The sequence below is a fragment of the Pleurodeles waltl genome, chromosome 7 (genome assembly GCF_031143425.1).
Source record: "Pleurodeles waltl isolate 20211129_DDA chromosome 7, aPleWal1.hap1.20221129, whole genome shotgun sequence".
Taxonomy (NCBI): Eukaryota; Metazoa; Chordata; class Amphibia; order Caudata; family Salamandridae; genus Pleurodeles; species Pleurodeles waltl.
The window spans coordinates 738565397-738573689 of record NC_090446.1 but is presented as its reverse complement, the minus strand read 5'-3'; positions in this window follow the sequence as shown (position 1 = coordinate 738573689).

Sequence of the window (8293 nt, the reverse complement as noted above, 5' to 3'; positions counted from 1 at the left end):
GATGGGGTGACTTGTGGGGCTGTGACCAGGTTCTGTTACAGAATCCTTTGCAAACCTCAAAATTTGGCTAAAAAAACACATTTTCCTCAAATTTTGGTGACAGAAAGTTCTGGAATCAGAGAGGAGCCACAAATTTCCTTCTACCCAGCGTTCCCCCAAGTCTTCCGATAAAAATGATACCTCACTTGTGTGGGTAGGCCTAGCGCCCGCGACAGGAAATGCCCCAAAACGCAACGTGGACTCATCACATTTTTTGAAAGAAAACAGGTGTTTTTTGCAAAGTGTCTACCTGTAGATTTTGGCCTCTAGCTCAGATGGCACCTAGGGAAACCTACCACACCTGTGCATTTTCGAAAACTAGAGACCTAGGGGAATCCAAGATGGGTTGACTTGTGGGGCTCTGACCATGTTCTGTTACCCAGAATCCTTTGCAAACCTCAAAATTTGGCTAAAAGAACACGTTTTCCTCACATTTTGGTGACAGATAGTTCTGGAATCAGAGAGGAGCCACAAATTTCGTTCCACCCAGCGTTCCCCCAAGTCTCCCGATAAAAAGGATACCTCACTTGTGTGGGTAGGCCTAGGGCCCGCGACAGGAAATGCCCCAAAACGCAACGTAGACACATCTCATTTTTTGAAAGAAAACAGAGTTGTTTTTTGCAAAGTGCCTACCTGTAGATTTTGGCCTCTAGCTCAGCCAGCACCTAGGGAAACCTACCAAACCTGTGCATTTTTGAAAACTAGAGACCTAGAGGAATCCAAGATGGGGTGACTTGTGGGGCTCTGACCAGGTTCTGTTACCCAGAATCCTTTGCAAACCTCAAAATTTGGCTAAAAAAACACATTTTCCTCACATTTCGGTGACAGAAAGTTCTGGAATCTGAGAGGAGCCACAAATTTCCTTCCACCCGGCGTTCCTCCAAGTCTCCCGATAAAAATTATACCTCACATTTGTGTGGGTAGGCCTAGCGCCCGTGACAGGAAACGCCCCAAAACACAACGTGGACACATCACATTTTTTTTAAGAAAACAGAGGTGTTTTTTGCAAAGTGCCTACCTGTAGATTTTGGCCTCTAGCTCAGCCGGCACCTAGGGAAACCTACCAAACCTGTGCATTTTTTAAAACTAGAGACCTAGGGGAATCCAAGATGGGGTGACTTGTGGGGCTCTGACCAGGTTCTGTTACCCAGAATCCTTTGCAAACCTCAAAATTTGGCTAAAAAAACACATTTTCCTCATATTTCGGTGACAGAAAGTTCTAGAATCTGAGAGGAGCCACAAATTTCCTTCCACCCAACGTTCCCCCAAGTCTCCCGATAAAAATGATACCTCACTTGTGTGGGTAGGCCTAGCGCCCGCGACAGGGAATGGCCCAAAACACAACGTGGACACATCACATTTTTTCATAGAAAACAGTGCCCACCTGTGGATTTTGGCCTCTAGCTCAGCCGGCACCTGGGGAAACCTAGCAAACCAGCGCATTTTTGAAAACTAGAAACCCAGGGGAATCCAAGATGGGGTGACTTGTGGGGCTGTGACCAGGTTCTGTTACAGAATCCTTTGCAAACCTCAAAATTTGGCTAAAAAAACACATTTTCCTCAAATTTTGGTGACAGAAAGTTCTGGAATCAGAGAGGAGCCACAAATTTCCTTCTACCCAGCGTTCCCCCAAGTCTTCCGATAAAAATGATACCTCACTTGTGTGGGTAGGCCTAGCGCCCGCGACAGGAAATGCCCCAAAACGCAACGTGGACTCATCACATTTTTTGAAAGAAAACAGGTGTTTTTTGCAAAGTGTCTACCTGTAGATTTTGGCCTCTAGCTCAGATGGCACCTAGGGAAACCTACCACACCTGTGCATTTTCGAAAACTAGAGACCTAGGGGAATCCAAGATGGGTTGACTTGTGGGGCTCTGACCATGTTCTGTTACCCAGAATCCTTTGCAAACCTCAAAATTTGGCTAAAAGAACACGTTTTCCTCACATTTTGGTGACAGATAGTTCTGGAATCAGAGAGGAGCCACAAATTTCGTTCCACCCAGCGTTCCCCCAAGTCTCCCGATAAAAAGGATACCTCACTTGTGTGGGTAGGCCTAGGGCCCGCGACAGGAAATGCCCCAAAACGCAACGTAGACACATCTCATTTTTTGAAAGAAAACAGAGTTGTTTTTTGCAAAGTGCCTACCTGTAGATTTTGGCCTCTAGCTCAGCCAGCACCTAGGGAAACCTACCAAACCTGTGCATTTTTGAAAACTAGAGACCTAGAGGAATCCAAGATGGGGTGACTTGTGGGGCTCTGACCAGGTTCTGTTACCCAGAATCCTTTGCAAACCTCAAAATTTGGCTAAAAAAACACATTTTCCTCACATTTCGGTGACAGAAAGTTCTGGAATCTGAGAGGAGCCACAAATTTCCTTCCACCCGGCGTTCCTCCAAGTCTCCCGATAAAAATTATACCTCACATTTGTGTGGGTAGGCCTAGCGCCCGTGACAGGAAACGCCCCAAAACACAACGTGGACACATCATATTTTTTTTAAGAAAACAGAGGTGTTTTTTGCAAAGTGCCTACCTGTAGATTTTGGCCTCTAGCTCAGCCGGCACCTAGGGAAACCTACCAAACCTGTGCATTTTTTAAAACTAGAGACCTAGGGGAATCCAAGATGGGGTGACTTGTGGGGCTCTGACCAGGTTCTGTTACCCAGAATCCTTTGCAAACCTCAAAATTTGGCTAAAAAAACACATTTGCCTCATATTTTGGTGACAGAAAGTTCTAGAATCTGAGAGGAGCAACAAATTTCCTTCCACCCAACGTTCCCCCAAGTCTCCCGATAAAAATGATACCTCACATTTGTGTGGGTAGGCCTAGCGCCCGCGACAGGAAATGGGCCAAAACACAACGTGGACACATCACATTTTTGCATAGAAAACAGTGCCCACCTGTGGATTTTGGCCTCTAGCTCAGCCGGCACCTGGGGAAACATAGAAAACCAGCGCATTTTTGAAAACTAGAAACCCAGGGGAATCCAAGATGGGGTGACTTGTGGGGCTCTGACCAGGTTCTGTTACAGAATCCTTTGCAAACCTCAAAATTTGGCTAAAAAAACACATTTTCCTCAAATTTTGGTGACAGAAAGTTCTGGAATCAGAGAGGAGCCACAAATTTCCTTCTACCCACCGTTCCCCCAAGTCTCCCGATAAAAATGATACCTCACTTGTGTGGGTAGGCCTAGCGCCCGCGACAGGAAATGCCCCAAAACGCAACGTGGACACATCACATTTTTTGAAAGAAAACAGGTGTTTTTTGCAAAGTGTCTACCTGTAGATTTTGGCCTCTAGCTCAGATGGCACCTAGGGAAACCTACCACATCTGTGCATTTTTGAAAACTAGAGACCTAGGGGAATCCAAGATGGGTTGACTTGTGGGGCTCTGACCATGTTCTGTTACCCAGAATCCTTTGCAAACCTCAAAATTTGGCTAAAAAAACACGTTTTCCTCACATTTTGGTGACAGATAGTTCTGGAATCAGAGAGGAGCCACAAATTTCCTTCCACCCGGCATTCCTCCAAGTCTCCTGATAAAAATGATACCTCACTTGTGTGGGTAGGCCTAGCGCCCGTGACAGGAAACGCCCCAAAACACAACGTGGACACATCACATTTTTCGAAAGAAAACAAAGGTGTTTTTTGCAAATAGCTTACCTGTAGATTTTGGCCTCTAGCTCAGCCGGCACCTAGGGAAACCTACTAAACCTGTGCATTTTTGAAAACTAGAGACCTAGGGGAATCCAAGATGGGGTGACTTGTGGGGCTCTGACCAGGTTCTGTTATCCAGAATCCTTTGCAAACCTCAAAATTTGGCTAAAAAAACACATTTTCCTCATATTTCGGTGACAGAAAGTTCTAGAATCTGAGAGGAGCCACAAATTTCCTTCCACCCAACGTTCCCCCAAGTCTCCCGATGAAAATGATACCTCACATTTGTGTGGGTAGGCCTAGCGCCCGCGACAGGAAATGGCCCAAAACACAATGTGGACACATCACATTTTTTCATAGAAAACAGTGCCCACCTGTGGATTTTGGCCTCTAGCTCAGCCGGCACCTGGGGAAACCTAGCAAACCAGTGCATTTTTGAAAACTAGAAACCCAGGGGAATCCAAGATGGGGTGACTTGTGGGGCTCTGACCAGGTTCTGTTACCCAGAATCCTTTGCAAACCTCAAAATTTGGCTAAAAAAAACGTTTTCCTCACATTTCGGTGACAGAAAGTTCTGGAATCCGAGAGGAGCCACAAATTTCCTTCCACCCAGCGTTCCCCCAAGTCTCCTGATAAAAATTATACCTCACTTGTGTGGGTAGGCCTAGCGCCCGCGACAGGAAATGGCCCAAAACACAACGTGGACACATCACATTTTTTCATAGAAAACAGTGCCTACCTGTGGATTTTGGCCTCTAGCTCAGCCGGCCCCAGGGGGGGCGAAATGGCCTAAAATAAATTTGTCCCACACCCCCCCCCCTGGGAGCGACCCTTGCCTATGGGGTCGCTCCCCCTGCGTGACATGGGCGCCAAAAATAAAATCCCCGGTGCCTAGTGGTTTCTGCCCCCTTGAGGGAGATTGACCTACAATCGGCCAATCTGCCACCAAGGGGGGCAGAAATGGTCTAAATACAATTTGGCCCCCAGGGGAGCGACCCTTACCTAATGGGTTGCTCCCCATCTCTAAAAAAACAAACAAACAAACAAAAAAAACACAAAAAAACAATTTGCCCTGGCGCCTAGAGGTTTCTGCCCCCCCCCCCGGGGGCAGATCGGCCTAATACCAATAGGCTGATCTGCCCCCAGGGGGGGCAGAAATGGCCTAAAATGAATTTGCCCCCCCAGCCCCCCGGGGAGCGACCCTTGCCTACAAGGTCGCTCCCCTTGCGTGACGGCGCAAAAAAAAGATCCCTGGTGTCTAGAGGTTTCTGCCCCCCTTGGGGGCAGATTGACCTAAAATCGGCCGATCTGCCCCCAAAGCGGGCAGAAATGGCCTAAATACAATTTGCCCCTCCAGGGGAGCGACCCTTGCCTAAGGGGACGCTCCCCATCTGTAAAACACAACAACAACAAAAAATCCCTGGTGCCTAGTGGTTTCTGCCCCACGTGGGGGCAGGTCAGTCTAATAAAAATAGGCTGATCAGCCCCCATGGGGGGCAGAAATGGCCTAAAATAAATTTGCCCACCAGGGGAACGACCCTTGCCTAAGGGGTCGCTCCCCTTACGTGAAAAACAAACAAACAAACAAAAACTCCCTGGTGTCTAGTGGTTTCTGCCCCCCTTGGGGGCAGATTGGCCTCATAAAAATAGGCCAATCTGCCCCCCAGGGGGGCAGAAATGGCCTAAATATAATTTGCCCCCTAGGGGAGCGACCCTTGCCTAAGGGGTCGCTCCCCACCTCAAAAAAAAAAACTAAAAAAAAAAAAAATGTATCCCTGGTGCCTAGAGGCTTCTGCCCCCAGGGGGGGCAGAGAAGGCCTTAAAAAAAAATGCCCCCCTGGGAGCGACCCTTGCCCAAGGGGTCGCTCCCTTGTGTCACTTTCATAAAACAAAAAGACATCCCTGGTGTCTAGTGGGCGTTTTGACACCCGGATTGCTTTACAATCCGGCTGCCAAAACGCAGAGAGAGACTTCAAAGGGAAGGAAATACACTTCCCTCCCTTTGAAGCCTCTCTGCCTCCTCCCCGTGATCGGAAGAGAAATGCTTTGCATTTCTCTTCTGATCATCGTGCTGGAAGCTGAGCTTCCAGCACGAAGGAGGAGGCATTGTGATTGTCAGCGCGCGCTCGCGCGCTGACGTCACAGGGGGGGTCGGGGGTTGAGGGGGAAGGGCTTCCCCTTCCATCCCTGACTTGGGGGGGTGGGGAGTAACCCCACAGAGGGAGCGCTAGCGCTCCCTCTGGGTTGGGTGCCCAGGACGTAATGGTTACGTCCTGGGCACAGCAGCACTGTGCCCAGGATGTAACCATTACGTCCTCAGCACAGAAGGGGTTAAAAAAAAACGGCGGCACATTTTCGATGAGAATCACAGCAGATAAATCTTTTCTAATAAAGATTTCACTTGGAAAATCTATAACTCTCTTAGCCTCAACGCAATCCACAGCTAAGATTTCAGCCCAGCTGGAAAACTGATACACAAGATCCAGAAGATAATTGCTCGCTCTGCTACCATTTAATAGTCCTGCAATTATTTCCCAAGGTTTACTGGGTATATCTCTACATGCATGGGGGACTTCTTACATGTACACCTTATCACTCCGTACACAATCCACACACTATACATGGCATATCACTACATCCTTGAGGAGAACTTCTTACCTGTACACTCTATCGCTACTCACGAAGTCCACAACCCATCTCATCAGCCTCTCAATCTGGACACCCATATGCGGCCACCAATAAGTCACTATCACTCTTGCCTTCGTTTTGCTCATACCCATGTGACCTTCGGGTCCGAGCTTCATGATTTTTTCTTTAAGAACCACAGGCACCTCCAATCTCATTCCACACAAAACAACTCCAGTCTCAAAGGATAACCCGTGTCTTACTCTCCTGCAAGCCTCCAGTTCAGAATTCCTACACAGTTCTGAACTCCACCCATATTGTATCACCCACCTCACCGTCTGTAACACAGAATCATTCACAACAGCATCTAACCTTTAATCCTGTGAAATAGCTCCCTCTGTGGTGACACTACAAGCTCTGACCTGTTCATCTTCCACACCTTCATTCTCCTCCACCATTCACAACAGCATCTAACCTTTCCTCCTGTAAAATAGCTCCCTCTTTGGTGACACTACAAGCTCTGACCTGTTCATCTTCCACCCCTTCATTCTACCCCACCATTACACTGAGTCTAGAGAAACAATCTGTCACCCAGTTGTGAGTACCAGGAAGTTAATATACCTCAAACAAATGATTTTGCAACCCACCAATCCATGAAGTTAATATACCTCAGAACAATCTATCCACTAATGTGCTTGGAAACTGGCATCAAGAACCTTTTCTCTCTGACCTCTACCAAAGGTTTCTGGTCAGTCATTATAGTAAAAGTCTTCCCCACAGAATATTCCTCAGTTTCTTAATGACCCAGTAAATGCCATAAAGTTCTCTTTCAATAGTGGAATAATTAGCTTCTGTTCCACGCAAGGTCCTAGAGATGTCGGTTCTAGCCCTTCAATCATTTCCACCTTCCTCTTTTAGTAGCAGTACAGCGCCCAGTCCCACTGCACAAATGTCATTACAAACAACGCTTAGAGAGATCAAAAGTCTGCAAGTGATTCATATCCTCAATTTTTTCTCCACCTCCACAATGCCTTGCTCACAATCCTCACTCCACACAAACTCCTTTTCTTTTTTGAGTAACTGCCTATATTAACCGATTTATAGGCTAAATTAGGGACAAATTTAGCATGAAGCTCCTCCATTCCAAGGAAAGACATGAATTCCTCCTTCTTGTCTAGACTGCATAAACTCAAAATTGGGAGAGATGTCATCACAATCAATGTAATTCCCCAAATACTCAATCCCTTCTCTCCCAAATTTGCATTTACTAAGTTTAATAGTTAGCTCATGCTGTCTAAGCACATCTAAAACATGTATCACCCTTAAATCATGTAACTGTAGAGTTCTCCCAAAATTAGAATATGTTCGTGGAAGCATTTTACTCCCTCCATACTTCCAAATAACTCCTACGCCACTTGCTAGGACACGGCTGCCACTAGCACAAGACCAAATGGCATTTGCACAAAGCGATATGTGCCAAAAAAGTAAGGAAGGTGATAATATCTTTTGAATCAGGATGCAGCCTGATTTGATGGGGTATTTAGCTCTTAGATTGTGGGTGGAGAAAAACTGGGCTCCTGCAGCATGGACACCATCTCAGTCATATTTGATAAAGTTAAATGATCAGTCACTACACATTTATTTAGAGCCCTCAAATCAACACACAACCTAATGGTTCTAGTTTGTTTACTCCCTACAACTATGGAGGCAACCCATTCTGACCTTTCTACAGGTTCTATCATTTCCTCATTACGCAATCTCTTCATTGCAATTTTCACAGACTCCCACATACAAATAGGTATGGGTCTGACCTTATATGCCATAGGAATTGAATCCTCTTTCAGTTTTATTTGATGTCCGTAGCCTTTGAGACACCCAATTTTTTCATTAAACACCTCTGGAAACTCATCAACAAACCTGGGTTTCTCACCATACTTTGCAACATTTAAACTATGTACATTGTTCATTTGGATT